Source organism: Centroberyx gerrardi, chromosome 9 (genome assembly GCF_048128805.1).
Source record: "Centroberyx gerrardi isolate f3 chromosome 9, fCenGer3.hap1.cur.20231027, whole genome shotgun sequence".
NCBI classification, from domain to species: Eukaryota; Metazoa; Chordata; class Actinopteri; order Beryciformes; family Berycidae; genus Centroberyx; species Centroberyx gerrardi.
The window spans coordinates 15,467,029-15,488,771 of record NC_136005.1 but is presented as its reverse complement, the minus strand read 5'-3'; positions in this window follow the sequence as shown (position 1 = coordinate 15,488,771).

Here is a 21,743-nt window from a genome sequence, read left to right as displayed (position 1 = left end):
CAGCCGGCCTCAGTGCGAAATGTGTTGATCGGGAACGGATGACAATGATCGAGGCTCTTGAGGAAAGGCCGGCGTGTAACTTTTCCCATGGAGCAGAGGTGAAGCTCAATGGCAACTGCTGTACAATATCTGGTTTTGTTCGGTGATGACACCAGTTTCTAATCTCTCTCTATGGTTTTACGTTCCTTTGGGTTCTTTGGGGGTTTGTTAAAGTGTGAGAGTGAATGCGGCCAGGCTGGCTTTAGTGTCTTACACCTACAGAGTAAAGAATCTCGAAACCACAACCAGCTGAAACCGGACTGATAAAACCCTCTTTATCCCACACCCACATACAGCCACTGAAAGGTTAGACTAACACTCAACTACAACGGCCTCAACCTACAATCCAATATGATATGTCATCCAAAAGGGCCTGAGATTGTTGTCTGATAAAACAAAGCAATAAGTTTAATCTCAGAGCTAATTGAATAGATCTGATAAAGCGAAATCAGTTTTATTAGTGAAGCTGATTGTCCAGGAAAGACAACAGATCAAATCCCCCCCTGACTTACTGTACTATAAACACAACCAACTGTAAATGACGTGCTAGGTGTTTTGGTGTGTGAGAATATGTGCGCTAGTGTGTGACTGAGTGGGCGGGAGACATCTGGACCAGAAGTCTAGCAGCAGAATTACCCTGGGTAGGCTGTGATCAGTCACACTAATTCAACACTCTCTACACCTTTATATCTCCAAGTTAACTTAATGACATGGCTTCACTCTACACCAAAATCCTCTTTTCATCACAGCTGCCAATGCTGAAATGCAGACAGACATCTGAAGGGTATCTTGCTAGGGGACTTCCTTTTTCCTGTCTCAGCTGTCTATGTGTGTGTGTGTGTGTGTGTGTGTGTGTGTGTGTGTGTGTGTGTGATATTGCTTGTTTCTGTGTGTCTCTCATAAAATAGAAGGTTACATATAATTTGGGGATTTTTAATAATAATTTGGTGCATTAAACACATTTTTTTAATGTGAAAAGAATCAATGGTAACGTTCCCCTATGCCAATTCTCCGTAACGGCCTCAGTAACGGTCTTCCTGCGAGTGCCACTGTATTTATCTGTATTAATGACAAGGACAGATGGTGTGGCGTGACACAGACGTAACTTCTGGGAATCTGTCTCAGGCAGCAGGGTGCATTTCCAGTCAGTCAGGTGACCGGCTCTGCTGAGGGATCTCCCGGCGGTCACATGACACTGCCGCTCGCTCGCTTCTTTTCTCCCTCTCTCTCTTTCCCTTCTCTCATTATCCCTTCCTGCCACTCAGACAACCTGCTGATTAAACGCTGTGTCGCCCGCCCCGCTGCCTCCTCGATGTCCTCTCAGCTCTTCATGTCAAATGAGAAAAATCCCCCCTCCTCCTCCTCCTCCTCCTCTACAGGGACTTAATCCACTGTCTGTCCCTGCCGGCGAGCTGAATAATTCAGTAGAGCGCTGCTGTTGACCACAAAGAGCCATCTCTGAGACACAGAGAGAGAGGGAGAATAACAGGGATAGATAGAAAGGGTGATGGCAGAGTGGGAGGGAGCGGTGAGAGAGAGAGGGGAGTGAGGAGTGATAGCAGCAGATGTCCGCCTGGGAGCTTCCCAGGAAACCCCACACTCATCTTCCTCATCCTCCTCTTCCTCCTCTCTGGCAGCCCTAATCGCATAACCCCGGTATATAACCCGCTGTCATGGCAGGTCAACTGGAAATAGACGGCATTCTCAGGCTTGACCTGATGTAGAAACCAGCATGGGTATCTAATAGTGACTGTATGCTGCAGGGGGATCATGTGTCCTGAGCAGCCATCATGACATGGCATATCTGCCCATGGCCCTGCTTATACACTTAACTGGGCCTCAGTTTGAAATAGGGATCAAAGGGAAACACCACTCATTTCTTGTAGGTTGTCAATATGGTCGAGGACAGGTCTATCGATATTTGTGAACATAAACAGCTTCCTCCCAAGGCCAGAAACCACAGAATTAACACTCAAACTTCTAATGTCATCAGATCTGCTGCTGCTCCTTAGATAACAAACAGCAGAGTAATGGTCCGTCTTTCAAGAACTGGGGTTTTTTTCATTGTTGTTTTCTATGAAAAGGCAGAACGCTCCTGACCCAGTACATGGACCTGACCTCGTTTCAGCACACAGCGCTATGGGTGGCTCACCTGCTTTCAGGGTTGAAAAAAATTCAACGTTGGCTGAAGCACACAGCTCATCAATATCACTTTGAGTCCCACCATCCAATCACGTTAAAGAGTGGGCGCCAATGGAAAACGACAACAAAAGCAACAACAAAGATGGAGCCACTTGTTATACTCGTAACAGAAAATCTGTCTTTATGACACGAAAAGCACAGACTATCACAACAGTGTTCAGAAAAAAGCAGCCTTGACATTACGTACACGTACATAACGTTAATGACCACAAACTATATTAATGAGGAAAAACTGATTCATGTGAAGTTCATTACCACCCATGTGTTATGTCAAGACAAGTATGGTGACATACTGGTTATGTTTAATATATCATGGTGATTATGGCGGGACATTCGGCAGCTCATGAGCCTCTTGTTATACCCTTCTTCTGTAGAAGTGCTGGCAGACCTGAACCTTATTCTCAGAAAATTCCTGCAGGTGCTTTCCCAGAAAATCTACCATCTTTCCCTGTTCATTGCCTATGAAGAAGCTCCAAACCTGATGACGTTACAAGTTTAAGCCTTAGTTCTCCGGTTTCTGGCTTTGGAAGAGAGTTCATGTTCACAAATATGACTGTCCTAGATCACATATAGGGAACTCTTGGATTAAGCAGTGACACATTTTGTGATTCAAATTTCTAAGTATAAGGTGATTTATGTGGTTGTTTCTGATTCTGTGTTTGAGGGAAAACCCTCTCAATAAACTCCATGCAAATGTTGAGGGGAAGGGGTGGGGGAGAAAGCCCCTCCTCTGGTGCCGCGGCGCCTCACTGAACACTGAGGTGAACCAAGGCACATCAGCTCTTCTGTGGGAGGTGATGCAATGTCAGGAACTAGACGCTGAGGAACTCCTGACCTTTCCTTTCATCTGCCCTTTCTTTCACTCAGACGTCTATGCATCACTGACTGTCAACGTAAAATGTGGGAGGGAGAAGAGAATGTAAACGAACTCAACCTAAACAGCCAGCGAGGGAGCAGCTTTCAGGAAATTTAGAGTACATAACCGAGACAGGCATTGAGCAATGTGTATATGTATTGGTGTGTGTGTGTGTGTGTGTGTGTGTGTGTGTGTGTGTGAGTGAAAGAGAGAGTGAGACAGAGAGATAGAGAAAGACAGAGAGAGCAAAAGAGATAAAAAGAGGGAGGGAGAGGAAGATAGACGGTGGATAGGAGTGAATGCTGAGAAAATGATGGTGGGTGAAGGAGTGAAAAGATGATGACTACCGATGAATATCGATAGAAAAATTGTGCAGAGGTGAGAGGCAGTGAGCGCTCCTTGCGTTTTTAAATGATCGCATGTGGTAAGAGCATATAGTCCATCTTTACAACCCAGCAGTGTGATATAACTGGAACTCATGGTGGGTGAGATGATGGTTCCTGGGCAGATAGTGCATATGGTAATACCCCAGACCAGGGTTATTTCTGTACTGTCTGTATTTGTGTGTGTGTGTGTGTGTGTGTGTGTGTGAGTGTGATCTAGCCCGTGCAGAGTCAGCCAGTCTGCTGCGGGGCTGTGGGGGATTCCAGTTTAGTCCATCAGTGAGTGTTTGGGGCTGTGGCAGGGAGAGGAAGGGGGTGGGGGTGGGGGGTTATCAGTGGCCCCAGATGATGTGTCCACTTTCTGTTAAAGCTTCAGCCTCCTCTCTCCATTTCCCAACACTCTGCTTCTTTTCTTCTTTTCTCCTGTCTCCGCTCTCCTTCACCCTCCCTCCGCAGCTGTCGGTTGTTAAAGAAAACACACACACACACACATACACACACACCACACCTTGATAAAAGCTCCACCAAATATGTACTAGCTTTACACCCTGTTTTGCTATTGTTTTACCACTGTTTAAAATGTTTTCTCCCAGTGCTTCCATTTGATTCTTTCCCAATCCTCAGTCCGTCTGACCTGTGATAAGCAGGACATATGGCTATACCATGAACAAATATATTTTGAGCACAGTATTAACTTATGTTTTATTTTATTTTATCTGTCTGACATTCCTACAGTACGTATTATATACAATTATATCATAAAGATTTACATTTACTTAAAGCTGGAGTTTTCTAAAGAAAGGACGTTATTTCTGCAATTTGTTTACCCCAAAATATATTTGCATGTGTGTTGTTGCCTTAACTGCAAGATGCAATTAATTTCTTTACTGATAAATAAACAACTTGTTTCTTTCCTTTTTTCTCCTGTTCCCCACCCACCCACTGAATTAAAGATGGTTTACTGGCTAGATTCATGTCACCCAACCCCTTGCTCATATCAATCAAATTCAGCAGGTTAGCAGCAACATCACGTTCCTTTTCGCACCTTCCACAATTCAAACCACGTTTGCTTGCCGACCAGGTATTGGCCAGTAAAAAAGGTGCACAGGTGTGAACACATGCCTGCTATCTTGGACAACTTGTGTCCTGCATCAGCCATGAGCGCTTGTGTATACTTCTGTGTACGGCGGAGAAACAAGTGATACACAATTTTGGATGACCGTTCTCTTCTAATGTGCTCGCCCATGAAAATTACAAAATTAGTGGCCAATGTTGAGCTGCTCAGCTTTCAAAAAGGTGGATAGACTGTCTTCTGCAGTTAAAACAGTAGGTTGAAAGAGGCTAGGTGGGTTTATACCCCACTACATCTCTCTACATCTCCCTATCTTACCCATCCTAACTCCTGCTGTTGTTCAGCGACATCCTTCTCTCAGTACTTTGTTCCTGTAAGCAAACAGCTGTTCTTCATCTAATCTCTCCTAAAGACGCTTTGACCTCCACATACACTCTTCCCTAGGATTCAGCACACACAGCCATGGGTATGTCTCCCCACCTATAACCCTACATTGATCTCTCCTTTCCTCTGTCTGAATGCTGAAATCTCAGATACACATGTGCTGCTTCCATGGCCTTCATGACCCTGAGGGACCGCACTGAGGTCAGAGGTCGGGGAGCTACTTCTGCTGTTCACAACTTGACACTCCAGAAACATGACAGCTGAGATGAGGGTGTGCATTTGTGCGTTTGTGTATATGTCTGTGTGTGTCTGTGTGTGTGTGTGTGTGCATGCGCGCCATTTGACACTAGGATAAATAAACCAAAATACGTCCTGTGGAGAAATTGTTTATTTAAATGGAGGTTGGCTGGTCTGTGAAAATGTCTGTGAGTGTGTGTGCGTGTGTACACAAGCACACGTGTGCATTTGTGTGTAAGCGTGTATCTGTGCTTGCATGCTCGCAAGTGTGCCTTTGTGTATGTGCATGTGCGCTGCGAGTGTGGTGTTGTGAACATACAGAAGAACAGCCCGATAGACCAGACAAACATACTGTGAAATGAGTGACAATTTGACAGAAAGCAGAGAGCCTTTTTTTCTCTGTGGAGATGCCAATGTTTTCACCACCGCCTCCACGTGCTATGTGGTGTGTTTCTGTCAATCTGTCAAAATGACATACACACACAGACATAGACACAGAAGTCACACACGCATACTCACACTCACGCACACACACACACACACACACTCACACACACAAAGAAGCCCTGCTGTCAATCAGCCTTCAGTAAGAGGCAGGAAACAGACAGGCTATTCTGTCCCTTGGCACCAGTCCCTAAACTGTGGCCTGGCTGCTGCAGAGAGAGCGCTGTGTGTCACACGCTACAGATACAGGCTACCCTCTGTCACACACAAATACCCTCTCTCTCTCTCTCTCTCTCTCTCTATCTCTCTCTATCTCTCTGTCTCTCTCTCTCTCAGTCTCTCTTGACACGCACAAACGCAGCCGTTCACATCTGCATGCATGCACTACACCCATTCATACATGGTGCTCAGACAGACAGAAGCTGGAATACCAAGTCTGTGCTAAACAGAGCGGCGGCCCCAGGCTGATGACCTATCCGGCCTTTTGACAGTCCGCCTGCCTGGCCGTGAAAAGTGCCATACACCAATCCCCTTCAGCGGACCTGTCCTCCCAATCGCACCCAGACAGTGTGTGTGTGTGTGTGTGTGTGTGTGCATACATGTTGGTATATATATGTGTGTGTATGTGCGTGGAGTCTGAAAATTATGCACATCTCAGACCAAGAGAGAGGCCCAGTCTGACTGATATACAACAGAGTTCTATATGATACCTTTAGGCTTTTCTCTCTCTCTCTCAATCTCTCTCTCTCTCTCTCTCTCTCCCTCTCTCTCTCTCTCTCTCTCTCTTTTCCTTACTACGCTCCAGTTCCTTGATACACGCTGCCCATGAAATTTGCATCAGCTGAGGTCATACTGGTAGTATTTCTGGAGTAGTGGAGCACTGGCAGTGAGCAGAGTGGCTCTTTCAGACATTACATCACACACAAAAACACACATATACACATACAAACAGACACACTCATGCACGTGAATGCACACACCCATATACACTTGGGACACACACACGCACGCACACACACAAGCGCAAACAAAATACACATGGATAAAAACTGACAGGCGAAGGCATTCACAGGCGCACACACACACGCGCGCGCACACTCACAGACACACACACATATGAACACACACACGCACACACACAAACACACCACACCTCCCACACACACATGCACACACACACACAAAGACAGACACACACTGGAAAACACAGTACAAGTAGATGAAAACTGACAGGCAAATGCTTTCACAGGAATACACACATGCGCGCACACACACACACACACACACACACACACACATATACACACTCAGAGTGAAAAGGCATTGCTTTAAGTCCCATCCCAGGGTGAGGTGAGGTTTTGGGAGTGTGTTACTCCTCGTGGCCATGGAAAGCTGAGGCTGGGCCGACCAACAAGGCAAAGCCGAGGACTGGAAAAACCTCCAAAGCCTGGAGCACACCATCAGGACAACCCCAAACCAGGTGGTTAAAGCTTTAGTCTATTACATTTTCATTTGGGAAAATAATGTGAAATGAAGGAACGAATAAATGAATGAATAAAGAAATGAACTGGATGATCAAATGAATTGAGGGGAAAAATGCAGGAACATCCATCTGGAAGGACTGAGTTCACCCATCTTGACCTGTGGGAGTGCAATGCAATAGAACCCACACTGAGTCTTCTTCTTATCTAATCCACACCTTTTCAGCCACAATTCAGTCTCACACAGGGAGGCTACAGTGGCGAGGCTGGCACTGACCTTCAAGCCAAGCTTCCAATTCACACTGAAGCCATAATGAGGCTTTTCCTTCCAGAGGCTTCTCTAAAGTCACTCCCTGAACGACCGCAGGAAATGGAATTTTCTGAAAGGATCAAAACAAGTTGAGAGTTGTAAATGGTTTGAGTTTCCGACAAAGACAATGTGCCAGATTCCAGCGCCTTGAGGGACACAGCAGCATCACAATGAATCCTCTGTCTAATACGTACGCACAGGCACTCATCCACATGTTCACACACACACACAGACCCACACAGACCCACACAGATACACACATGCACACATACACACACACACACACTGTTTATTAATAGTTGGAGATCCTGGGAACGGTACAGTATTCCAGTGGTTTTCCAGTGGAATCTTTTTCATACCTGTATGTCAAGGCTTAGTGCGGTGCATGCCTCTGCATATCCTGCCTGGTCTTAGTGTGTGTGTGTGTGTGTGCATGTGTGTGTGTGTGTGTGTGTGTGTGTGTGTGTGTGTGTGTGTGACATATTCCTCTGGGCCTAGAGGCAACCTTACATTTAACAGTACTCTGCTTTGGTTTGAGGTGAGGTTAAGGAGGGTAGAGGCGGAATTCTGTGTGTGTGTGTGTGTGTGTGTGTGTGTGTGTGTGTGTGTAAAGGTGTGGTGTGTATGTGTGTGTCAGGGGTCAGGCAGCCCATTAGCAAGACATCTCCTGATCTAATTGCCTCCCTCCAGCAGCCGGTTAGACAGCTCTGTAATCACACTGTTACTTACAGCACTCACCATGGTAGGTCTGTTTGTGTGTGGGTGTGGGTGTGTGTGAGCGTGTGTGTGTGTGTGTGTGTGTGTGTGTGTGTGTGAGAAGAGAGAGAGTCAGAGACAGAGAGGGAATGAGAAGGGGGGGGTTGGGGGGGTTGGGGGGTAGTGGTCCCGTGACCCAAGAGCTCCAAGTTACTGATCAACCACCACAACACAACCGCCATCGAAATGTCTTTCCATTTTCCCCTGGGTCCTAAACAGTGCAGCAACTGCTTGGAGGGGAGTGGATGGAAATCCAATTTTCTATAAGGCACCTCTTGAGCCCAGCACCCTAAAAATGCCCTCTACTCTTTCCCAATAGCTTTTAAACCAGACTGTGATATATTGTCATACAAATTACAAAATATTCAATTGAAGCATTCTAACTTATTTTCTATGAGCTCTGTAAGTCACTGGCTATGCTGTCAGTGGCCTATATGGAAAACATGATGATGTCCAGCTGTACAGCACCCTAAACGTCACCTAAGTCAGGCTAAAAATGCTTCAATTCAAGCTACCAACAGTTTTCATCATGAATAATGGTTTACATACTTAATCCCTGAAAAGGCACATGTGGTGGAATACATTTGTCATACCAATTAAATGATCTTTAAATGAGGTTTAATATGTCTGCCCATATAATGTATGGTGCATGTGACATATATGAGTGTAATGCAAATACTGTGGACACCGCTTATAAACATGTATCCATCTAAGACCGCAAACCTTATGAGCCATCGTAGTACCAATAAACATGTTCGTCATACGTAACCGCTCTCAAAGCTTTAGACCACTCATACAATCTCCCCTCCCTCTCTCTGTCTTGCATACACATTCACACATAGTACTCTTATAGTGGGAAAGAGAAAGAGAAAGAGAAGTAAAAGTCAAAGAGAATGCTTTCATCTTTCCCACAAACAGGCCACAGCCGAGAGTCCCTAGCCTTATCTCTAAGGCTTGGCCCCGCTATCTAGAGTAAACCACGCTGTCTGCAAAAAGAGCTAAAATTGATGGTTAAACATTAGTCCCAGGAATCCCCCTCTGCTTTCTGTGTGTGTGTGTGTGTGTGTGTGTGTGTGTGTGTGTGTCCACAGCCATCAGGATATTTCCAAGAAGATGCCACCTGTTCTGAGGAACAAGGAAATAACCATTCCTGCAGACCTTCAGTCTGAGTAAGGTTTAGATGCACTAATCTATGGAGGTACATTAGATGTATTCAGCAGCTGTGATAATAATATAAAACTAATGCCACAGAGGTCAGAAGGCCAAGGAGACAGACAGATAGAGAGAGGTAGAGACAAAAAAATAAATTGGATGGACAAGTTGTAAGGATGACAGGCAGCCCCTTACCACCTTTCACTCTCTCTCTTCATGTCTCTCCCTGCCTACAACCCTCTGACCCTCACACACCACACACACACACACACACACACACACACACACACCCATACACACACACACACACACGTAACCCTGCCTCTCTCTCTGTCAGGAAGACAGCAGACCTTTGGCTATGATAAGCACCTTGGAAAACAGTTCAATCAGTGAGAGATTTCCTCTGTTGAACACAACACACACACCTGCATGTGCCAACAGGCCTGAACTCCTCAACTCTCTTCTAACACACACACACACACACACACACATACACATAGACACACTTCCAAACTCACATGCTCTCATCTACATTGAAATATGGCCTGCAACAGTTTGCCAAAGCCAACAATTTGTATCTTTTTACTTGATTTTGAACAAAGGTTGAAAATGAAACATGAGTACGAGGAACTACGGCCAAACGAAGTGTATGAAAGTCTAAAGCTTCAAACTGTCCATTTTCCCAGGACTCTCTCAAAACATTGTTTTCCAGTCCTGACAGTCAGCAGTGTGTGTGAGAGACAAACCGCCTGTTTCAGCTCGAGTCTGGAGCTCTTGGAGTCTGTTTTATTTTGGCTGTAACCTAGCAACAGAGCTGTTTCTGCTTACTTCTCTCTCCACCCTCTGGCCCAAAATGCTCCAGGCTGCTCTTCCACGTGTGTGAGTATGTGTGTGTGTGTCTGTGTGTGTGTGTGTGTGTGTGTGTGTCACACATCTGCTTTGCATTGTGGAGGATCTCAGCGCTGACTGCACTCTAAGCCCCCGATTCTGTTACAGCAAGCCAGTGAGACGGGGAGGCGGTGCTGCGTGGTGGAGGAGGCCGGGGTGGAGCGGGTGTGAGGGGTGAAGATGGAGAGAGAGAGAAAGCAAGAAAGGGGGAAGAGAGAGACCAGCCGGGGGGGAAATACAGAGACGTATAAGATAGTAATGACAGAACTACTATAAAGGCAGAACCACAACATCTGGGGCACATGCAGAAAGAATGTGACTGCTTCATGAGAAATGGAGGGGAGGGGAAAAAAACAGAGAGAGGGGAGAGGTCTAAATATTATGGAGCTATAAAAGTTTTTTCCAGTGCTTCATGTGAACAGCAGAGGTTCCACGCTTTGCCTCCTGCAGCGGTGGAGATGGTGTCGGGTTGGGCGTGCTGTCGGGCGGGGCCGGTTCACATGGCGCTGTGCTGGTCTGGGCTTGGCATCGCTGGGACTCGGTGTGCTAGGTGAGGCTAAGAGAGGCTGGGCAGGGCCGGGCCGGGCCGGGCTGGGCTGGGCTGGAGACTTCTTGTTCCTGCCAAAAGGGAAGAGCATCAGAGAGGGAAAGCACTGAGGCGAGGAGAGGGGTCACCGGGTTTGTTTGGCTGCTCCTACAGCACCGCTGCGTCTGCACAACTCTGTCACCTTTTAATCTCGTCCTTTACTCCCTCCGTCTACCCTCTTCATCACTCCCTTCTCCTCTCCTTCCCTCTATCCTCTCATTCCTGTGGGCATTTCCTCATCTCTATAGCCCCGTCGCACGTATGCCAGCCAATTATAAGGCTTCACTTCCTGGTTATTTATTGCACACAGTGGAGGGGGGGGAGGAAAAAGGGGGAGTCGAGGCAGAGAAGTGGAGAAGAGGTGAGAGAAAGAATGAGCCTACATGAGAAATGGCTGCCATCAGTTCCCCATTGCAGTGAAACATTTGGCACGGGCATTGAACAATCAAAGCTTTGGGCTGTGTACGGGTGTGTAAGGGGTGTGTGTGTGAGAGAGAGAGCGAGAGGGAGAGAGCGAGCAGTAACTCAGTCTGGCATTAACCCAGCATATCAACTATAGGGTGCTTGAACCTTGGGGAGGCGAAGCGCTGCCAAGAGAGCATTGTGTGCTCATAAAAAAAAAAATTATACAACACAACAGCTGTGGTGTATGCGTGCGTATGTGTGTGTGTGTGTGTGTGTGTGTGTGTTGCGTGTGCGTGTGTGTGTGTGTATGTTGGTGTCAGCTAAACCCTGTTGGAAACTGTGTCTACTTGAGAGTCTTTTCAATCAAACTAAAGTGGAGAAGGGAGCGCCAAGAGAGCACTTTAGCCTTCAGATGAAGAGTGATGAGAATAGACCCATAATTACTAGTGAATCCTCCCAGTCCGCAGCCTTGAGCCTAAAACTCTGATTGTGTGTGTGTGTGTGTGTGTGTGTGTCTCATTCGTCTGTCTACCAAACTCTGAGTCACATCTACAAACCTACTTACATGCTCTACAAATGTCGTGGCACGTGTCGTCCGTGAGCTCCTGCCCTCACGTGAGCGCACACAAACCAAGACACAGATACAAAACCATCATGCTGGGTATTTGCCTGCCTCTAAACCCAAAGGGCAACTTTGCAACCGTCCGTTTTTTCCCTCTGACTCCACTGATTCCTTTAACCAGCTCCTCTCCTGCTGCCCCACTTCTCTCCTGTCTCTTCTCCCCGCTCTCTTCCAACACCCATAACCTTCCAGCTTATGTGGCCAGAGCCGGGTCATCAAAAACATTACTGGGGAGCCTGTCTACATTCCCCTGACTTAACTTCTCCAACAGCTGTGTGTGCGTGTGTGTGTGTGTGTGTGTGTGTGTGTGTGTCTGTGTGTGTGTCTGTGCGCTTGTCTGTCTGTCTATCTGTTACTACATTTAGTGGCAGATGATAGAGCGTGGGTGATCATTTTCAAGTTAATAATTCTTGTTGATATGAAGTGATTCTTAAATATATGGCGATGTGGCTTTGTGTTACAGCATCATACGCTGTGATCTTATGCCGAACAAGTAACACATGTATGCAGACACACACACACACACACACAAGCACAAATGCATACAAACACACGTGTACACACAGACACATGGATCCTGTTAAGCTCCAGATCAGGTGGGGTGTGTGTTCAAAAGGTCTAGTTCAAGACAAAAATCTGGTCCTTGTCCCTTCTTGACCTCTACACACACACACACGCACACACACACACACACACGTAGGCTAAAGGCCTGTGGGCTGTAATATCAGAGACAGTTGGTGTTTTCTTAGCGCTTAGCAGACCCGGTATTCCCTTACCACAACAACACCCAATCACCTGCCGGCTCCTGACCTCTGACCTCTGCTACAGAGCCTGGGATAGAGGGGGATCGAGTGCATACCATTGTGGGGTAGGGTGGTCCACGAGCCTAAAGTCCAACGGCTCTGGTTTGCCTCCAGGCAGGGAAACCTCCACACGGCCTGTAACCTCACTGCAAATACAAGTGATTACTACACGGCCCAGCGGGGGAGAGAGAGAGAGAGAGTGAGGGAGAGAGGGAGAGAGAGAGGGGCCGTGAGCTGTTCATCAATACACTACATTAGGCCGGTACATGGACGACCATCTTTTCATTACATATGTGGACAGATGAACCTCCCTGAGGGATTTCCCCTCCCTTTACTATCTCCCCCTGCTCCTCATCATTCCATCTCACCCCTCCTCCCTTTCTCCACAACACACCCCTTCTACTAGCCATCCATCCTCTCTCTCTTTCTCTCTTCTCCCTTGTTTTTCTGTCTCCCCCTCCCGACGTCGACCCAACCCGCCTCATCCACTCTAACCAGGCTTGGGGCAAACAGTATTTCCAAATAATTCTTTGTACCAGATCAGGACCAAGTCTGATTTCAGGTAAGTTGGTAAATTGCCCATTACGCTAAAGCACTTTCCTGTGATTGTCCTAGCACTCACTGGATACTTAAAACAAATGCTGAGAATTACTGGCAATTACTATGTGACCCAAATCTGCTTCTCCACGCATCCATCCTCCTGCTATCCATCCATCAACCACTCTTCCTCTACCTCTCTCCATCTAAGCTCTTCTTTTCTCCTCGCTGTCTAATCTCTAGATTTGATCCTCCTATCTCTCCCCACCCAAGCCATTTAAAACCATAAGCTAAATGGAAGATAACCATTTTATGGGACAGGAGTTGTACTGTAAGCAATTACCATGAAATCAGCCTTTTTATTTCATTACTGGTACTCCCAAGGGCACACACACACACAGGCACACACACACACACACACACACACGCACAGGGCTTGTGTTTTATGCGAGTGGTAAAGCAGTGTATCGGTTGGTGGACACGCAAATTCATTAGCCCCTGAACAGCACTGGATAATAGTGATGTGTTGATGGGAAAAAGTAGTGTGTGTGTGTGTGTGTGTGTGTAGGTGTGTGTGTGTAGGTGTGTGCGTGCGTGTGTGTGTGTGTGTGTGTGTGTGATGGGAATCAAGCTCAGAGACCAGAGGGAAAAGGATGATTGGATTCTGGGCCATACTCATGACTCAGTACTTTATGGGGAGCATTTGGCCTTCTCAGAACCACTAAGTGCAGTGAATGAGTGTGTCTCGGTGTGTGTGTGTGTGTGTCTGTGTGTGTGTGTGTGTGTGTGTGCGCACGTGCGTATCTGCTTCTGTATGCGTGCATGCGGACGTGCGGTCCTGTTTACGTGTGTTACTAGCACTGATGCTTTATCAACCATAAACACACACACATTCCACTGTAGCTGGGTATAGAGTTACTTCCAATAAGCATTTAGACAAAACCCTCGCTATTTCCTGGCTTACACAGGCAGATGTGAAGATGTTGCCAATGCTATTGTAAATGTGTGAGGAAGCAAGCCATCATTTACTATTTCCAGTCACTCAGCAGAAAAAGGCTACACCAGAACTCCACTATAAAGTTTGGATAGACGAGCCAAGTACAGCTGCTGGTACAGAGAGGAAAATATTTCTATTGTGAATTCTATATATGAATTATTTGTACTGCTGGTCTGTCCACGAACTGGCTGTACTGTTACTATATTGGCTATGTCTCTCTTATAAAGGGGGACTAACCTGAAAGAATTAATAATAATGAATAAAAAACACTCATATATAATGCCAGTTGGTGAAACTATAAGCTTTAAATTCCCCCTGCCCCAACTCCACACTGCCTTTAGCTCCTGCTCCTCTCTCCTCCCTCAGTGCTATTGTCTGATCTCCTGAATTATCACCGTCTCCCCCACCCCTCTGTCAGCACTGAGATTAGTCAGTGTGTGTGTGTCTGTGTGTGTGTGTGTTAACTGCATTTATGATGCATATACTGTGTATTTGCATAAAGCCTACAGACAGTATGTGTGTGTGTGTGTGCGTAGTATTCGGTTTAGGTTAGGTATGTAGGGAGGAGAGTTAAGTTTAGAATTAGGTTGGGGAATGAATATAGTCAATGGAAGGTCCTCATAAGGATAGAGGTACAAGGGTGTGTGTGTGTGTGTGTGTGTGTGTGTGTGTGTGTGTGTGTGTGTGTGCGTGTGTGTGTGCGTGTTGGACTGTCACCCCAGACCAGCAGCTGTCTGTCTGTCGCTCTCTCTCCCTGGCTCCATGTCCCCCAGCCCGGAGTGTCAGAGGGCTAACAGGGGCTAACTGGATGTAAGTGGAGGATTAAGCACCTGGACGTCACACAGAGCGGCCTGTCTGCCTCGACATGAGATGGATGTCATCACCTGGATAAGTGACATGGGGGGGGGGGAGAAGGAGGAGGGGAGAGAGAGGAGTGGAGAGGAGAGGAGAGGAGAGGAGAGACAAAAGTAAAAAGGCTATGACATCTGATCTACATTAGTCCATCGATCAGCTCCTACAACGCTGCACCGGCCCTGGATCTGTTTCTAAAAGACAGCTTAGTGTTCTACAACACTCTCCTATGCTGAGGAGAGGAGAGGAGAGGAGAGGAGAGGAGAGGAGAGGAGAGGACAGGCAAGGAGAGGAAAGGAGAGGAGAGGAGAGGGGAGGGGAGGAGAGGGAATCCCCCTAATTGGCAGCAGGGTGCCATGTCGTCAAGCTGAGGGTCACACCTCTGTGCCAGAGTCTGGGCCTGCGGTCAAGTTCAGCACCCTGACGTCCAGCATGCCACTCTCCGGGGTATCAGCTGCTGTGGCTCTGCCTGTCTGTCTAACTGCCTGTCTGACTGTCTGTCTGTCTCACACTCTGCCTGTCCTTCAACTTTCTCTCCACTGGCCTGTCTGTCTGACATGCATGATGAAACTTAAGATGATAAGATGAAACCTTATTGATCCCCGTAGGGAAATATGCAGCAGCAAAATTAACAGGATTCAGCAGGGAAGCAAGAAATGTAGAATATAAGCACAGAAATAGAATATAAAACATGCAATAAACAAATAAGCAAGTAAAAATTTTAAAAAAAATCAACAAGAAAAGCAATAAAATAGAAAATTGTGGGGTTATACAATATATGCTACCGACATTTTCAACACCCATGTTAATGTGTATACACAGCATAAGTGTTTGTACTTAAGTGTGTGTAAGCATGTATGGGCGTTTGTCTGCATGTCTGTCTGTTTGGTATGTGCTCTTGTCTCTGTGCCTGCTCTATCAAACAGCCATGCCAGAACAAGCCAGGTGCACTGCAGGAGGAATTATTTATGGCTTTGTTATTCGTATCTCGCTGTTGAGGTCCAAACCCTTGCAATCAGCCATTTGCCCGCAGTATTAATAGCCGATGCTTCCCTTCGTGGCTGTGTGTGAGTGAGCAGCAGGGACAGAATTATTATCTCTCAGTCTAATGCAAAATACAAATCAATAAATCTCTCCCAGGACGATTTCCGTGGATAACAAAACACAGATAAGAAACAACAGAGGAGATAATGGATAAGAATCAGGCTGTAGATTAGCAGGTAGAAAGAAAAGCAGCTATAGAAGCAATGCTTGGTGAAGAATGAGTGATTGCTGGAGTGAATTTTAACAGCAGGTCTGAAGACTTCCTCTCCTCGCTGCTCTCTTTGTTGTCAAGTCAAAGTCAACACACTGTCATCCAGAACAGAGGATTTCATACACACACCAATACAGAAACTATGGAGTGTGTGTGTGTCTGTGTGTGTGTGTCTGTGTGGAGGTACTGTCATATGCTGTAGACAGAGGAGAGCAAGGACGGCTGTCGCTCTCGGCAACGAGCGCGCGAATGTGTGGGTGGCATTGGATTTCTCTGTCTTTCTCTGTCTATCTCCTGGCTTTTTATCTGTCTGCCTCTCTCTCTCTCTCTCTCTCTCTCTCCGTCTCCGTATAATCAGCCTTTCTCTTCTCGTGCCTGCTCGCATGCAGTGTGGCAGCAGAGGAGGAGACGCCTCTGTAAATGTTTACGGTATGAGAGTTTGTTAAAGATGTGACTGGAGAGTGATAAACACAAAACATCTGGACCCAGACCCGACATCTGCTGCCTTGAGGGAGGTGGATGGAGCGAGCAAGGCCACAGGAGAAACACCGAGGGGAAGAGCGAGGGAAAACAAAGCGGGGAAAGGAGAGAAAAGAGACGGGGATGAGAGAGGGAGTGACGGTCGGAGCCACGAGAAGACTGGAGCCGACAAATATGGATTGATGGGATGCTAGTCTCCTGACAATAAGATAAAATTCTCTCTCTCTTTTCCTCACTTCATCTCTGACTTTCTGACTCTCTCTCACTGACACACACCAGAAATACTTGGGAGTCCAGCACCCAAGTAGTGCAAGGGTGGGCCATGTAGAGGAGGAAAAACAAAGCCAACGAGGAGCAGATGTTCGAAAACACACACACACACACACACAGACACACACACGCACACACACACACACACACACACACACACATTTGGAATCCCCAGTTCCTGTCCTCGAATGGTGTATCGCCACACCCCTTCCACACACCCACACATGGGCAGACTGGACACACACACACACACACACACACACACAAACACACACACTCATGTGAAAGGTTGGCGTCTCTAAAGAGAAGTTGGGGAATGCACCACAGATAAGAAAGCATCCTCCCAAACAGAAAGGAAATAGCAACTTTGCAGAGACTTTTCTGAACTATATCCTTCCAGTAGCTTACTCCTGTTACGGCCTTCCTGAAATCCCAGGATATGTGTGCACATGTACGAGTGTGTGTGTGTGTGTGTGTGTGTGTGTGTGTGTGTGTGACAATCTGGTCCGTAATCATCAGAGGAAACAGCTGCATGGACCAGTGTGGGTTGAGAGGGGCGGGGTTTAGAGATAACCTCTGACTTCTCAGACGGGAAGCTTGGAGAGAACTTGAGGAAGTCGTTCTCGGGACCGATGAACAAAACAGAGCTCGCATGAACAGCAGACGGGAAAGTAAACACAGCTTCCAGGTGCAAAAGCACAATGACTCGAGTCTATGTATCAGCACCTTTCCTCATGACTTGTAAGGTGACACGGTGCCATGAAGTGCGTTTGAGGAGTTTGTTCATTGGGGATATGAAAAAACAACTCTATAATGACCTGGTGTATTTTAATATGTGCTAATGTAACACCTGAACAGCTTTTGCAACACTTCGACAAACAAAGTCATCAATCAATCAGTCGTCAGGCCATCACACTGTGTTTGTTCTGTATGTTCCCAAACTCCTCAGCGGTTGTCTATAAAAACCCCACCTCAGGCTAGAGGAGGAGAAGCTGGCACTGCGCCCCGCTCTCGGTGCCTCTACACACAGAGGAAGCAGCCTGAGTAGTTTCATTGTAAGTCCTTCCTGCTGCTCTTGAAAGGCAGAGCCCACGCTCCACAGAGGCCTGTCCTCGTGTCAGGGATTTGTTTACATCAATCACCTGCGGTACATGTCCAAGAAGACACAATCGCAGCTGAAAGCACAAAGTTGAAATGCCACTGTGACAGTCTTTATGCACATGCAGGTTAGCCTCATGGGCAGCTTTGCATTCTTCATATTCTTCAAGTGCAGTATCTACACTACCAGTCAAACGTTTGCACACACGCATTTTTCTTTATTTTTGCTATTTTTCACATTGTAGAATGATTGTAAAGACATTGAAACTATGAAATAACACACATTGAGTTATGCAGTGACTAAAAAAGTGTTAAACAAATCAAAACTGTCTTATATTTTAGATTTTTTAAAGTAGCCACACTTTGCCTTGATGGAAAGGCAAAGGCTTTGGAAAGAAATTCATACATAGGCATCAACTTCACTATTTATATTTGTCTAAAAAACAAATTTCAAGCAGTTAAGCATAAGCCTTTAGATCAAAATGGCTTTAAGATCATGAAAAACATAACAAATTCAATCAAGTGTTTCCAAACTTTTGACTGGTGTAAATGTTTTCTGTGCATAAAAAAAGCACTGAAAACATATAATGAGTAAAGCTCAATCTAAGACAGTTGATCAGTTGTAATTTCCACTATCACCGTGAGAGCATAAGTGTAACTAGAAAATAAAGCACACTCATCATGATACAGACACAGCGGGCCTTGAGGCGGCTGTACGTGAGACGGAGCTCTTTCGATCTTTCATCTTTCACAGAGAGGAGCACCGCCATCTCTGAGGCTACACTGGTTTCACTTCTGCTCCGCGATGCAAAACCGCACACACACACATACACACACACACACAAATATGTCCCTTCACACAACCCCGTCTACACACACACTCGCACGCACGCACGTGGTTGAAGGCGGACTCGCGTCAAATGCAAACAGTGGAATCCTACTCCCCTATCACGTCATACACCCACTACTACCCGACATGACACCCAGAGAGATAAACACAGCGGGGTGTTTGTGATGAGCAGAATGAAAGTGTGTGAGTGTCTGAGCGCTCCCACATCGACTGACAGTGACGTCTGTCCATTCTCTCCACCTCCATCTGCCTCTCTGTCTCTCCAGCCCACTCGCTAGACGAAAGAGCACAATGGGCAGGAAAGAGACAGAGATGAACAGTCAGGGATACACAAGAAACAGAAAATAAAAAACAGAACAATATGACCAGGGCATGGGGAAAACTGAAATATAAGAGAGAAAAAGGAATAATAAAAAGGGAGACATTCAGTTCCAATATAATCACTCCCAGACCCAGGGGAATAAGACACAGCTGTGTTATCATTGGTGTCAGTAACCTGTCTATCAAAGACCCACACACAGACACACACACACAGACACACACACACACACACACACACACACACACACACACACACACACACACATGCACAATGGGCAATTACTGCCAGTTAGCCTACTCATTTATAGCTATTACACCAAAATGACTTCCTCCAATGCCCGTGTGAATACACATCAGTCTGGAAACATCATTTAGATATGTGGGTTTGACAGACAAGGCACCATTTAGTAATTAAAGTAAATCTATCTATCAGGTACAATTCACTTCCCGGTACTGATTTTAATTTGTCCACAAATAGCAGCGGAGAACCCCTAACACAGGTAAATATCACATTTATGGCCAGCAGCTGCAACCTCTGAGACTAAATGGCTCCTTTTATCTTCCCACAGTTCCCACAAACCACAAATTCCGAGAATATACAAATGTGCTAAACACATCTAATGTACATCTGTGCATGATTTATTCAGAATTCAAATGCTAAGTTTGCTGCAAAAGGTTAAGAACCCCGTTTTTAAGTTGAACAGCATTTCTCTGTGTTTTGTGAAGTTTCAGCAATATCCAAAGTTGAAACTAGACACTATTAGTCACATAAAAGATAGTAAATCTCCATCCAAACAGCTTCAGAAAGCTCAAGCCAAGTCAAGTTGAGGACGTGTGATGTGATGATGTCTGCACATTAACACTGTCTGCAGAAACCAGAGAGACAGCAAGGGTTACACAGAACCACTGAGGCAACCGCTACCCAACATTTACCTAGTTGTTGACCTGGATTCACAGAGAGAGAGAGAGAGAGAGAGACAAACAGAGAGAGAGAGAGAGAGACAGACAGACAGACAGACACAGAGAGAGAGAGAGTGAGAGAGAGACAGAGACCTCTTGACATTCATTATTAAAACAGCCTGCTAAAAGGCATGACAACACCTGGCAGAGAGACAGAAGGAGGAAAAGAGGTCCTGAGGAACAGCAAGAAACAGTGAGAGCAACAGAAAGATAGTGGAGAGAGTGATGTAGAGTTGAGTGACCCCTCTGGCTGCATGTTGACCTCAGGTAACCTGGGAATGTGGAGCGTGTTTTCCCTGGACTACTTTCTACTATCTCCCCACTAGACCTATTGCTCTGGAGGGGAAACAGAGCTCATTATCTGATACATCATGTCCATTATCACTGACACTCTCCCTGATATACACACAGAGTGAATGCCAAAACTTACTTCAATACTGCCTCTTCCCCTCCATCCCTCCCTCACTATTCCTCATCTCTTACCCTTAAAGTTATATGGAGGGGACAAGGGAGGGAATGGAGAAGAAGAGAGAAGGAAAAGAGGAAGGGCGGCTTTGAAGCTTCCTAGTCATGTATTAAGATATACATTTGTCATCCTCTCTGCAGTCACTGAATCATGAATGTCTGTACTTTTTGTCAGCAGATATCATTCCAAAGATTGTGTTTTTCTCCTCATTGATGTCCAATCATTTGAGTAGTATGTTAATGGATTGGGCTATGCAGGCCGTAAGTTAAACAATCATGTAATTTACTTCCTGGAAAACATCGGTGTATCTTCCACCAGGACAGATTGCGGGAGACGTTTAAAGCAGCTTCTCTGATCTCCTCCACTGTTGGGACAGCTTGGCCAACACAAGCAACCGTTTCCAGATCACGGAGAAGAGGAGGATCGACTGTAGGTCATTTGAGATGTGCCCATGTATCGATGCGTACCAGCAGAGTGGTTACCGAGCAGTCAGCTGTTTGTAATCTTCTTGACACAGGTAAGGGTTCAAAGTCTTGCTCAAGGACGCTTTGTTTCTGGATGTCACAGGGAAACCTGCGGCCTTCCAGTCTCAGGATGGCCTGTCCAACCACCAAGTCACCAGAAAGACTACAAACGATTACAAAAGGGTCTTGGGAAGTGTAAAACCTACTGGGAACTAAGGAAGTGCACATCAGGTTTCAAGAGAGGTTATTCATCAGGCCTGCATACCTAATTCAAACATACAAATATATCAAGGCTCTCTTGCCAGATCACCTGACCTTCGACGCCATAGTAATGGTCTGCCTGACGGAGCCAAAACACACAGCCTGAGCAGTCCCACGGGCCGCTCTGCCTTTTCTCAAACATTCACACACACTCACACACACACACACACACACATGCATACACACGCGCACACACAGGGTTACGCAAACATACACACGTACGCATGCTCATGCACACACACACCCACACACACAGACATGCACACACACAGTCTAGATATGCGATAAGAGCCCGTAGCCCTTAACCTTCTG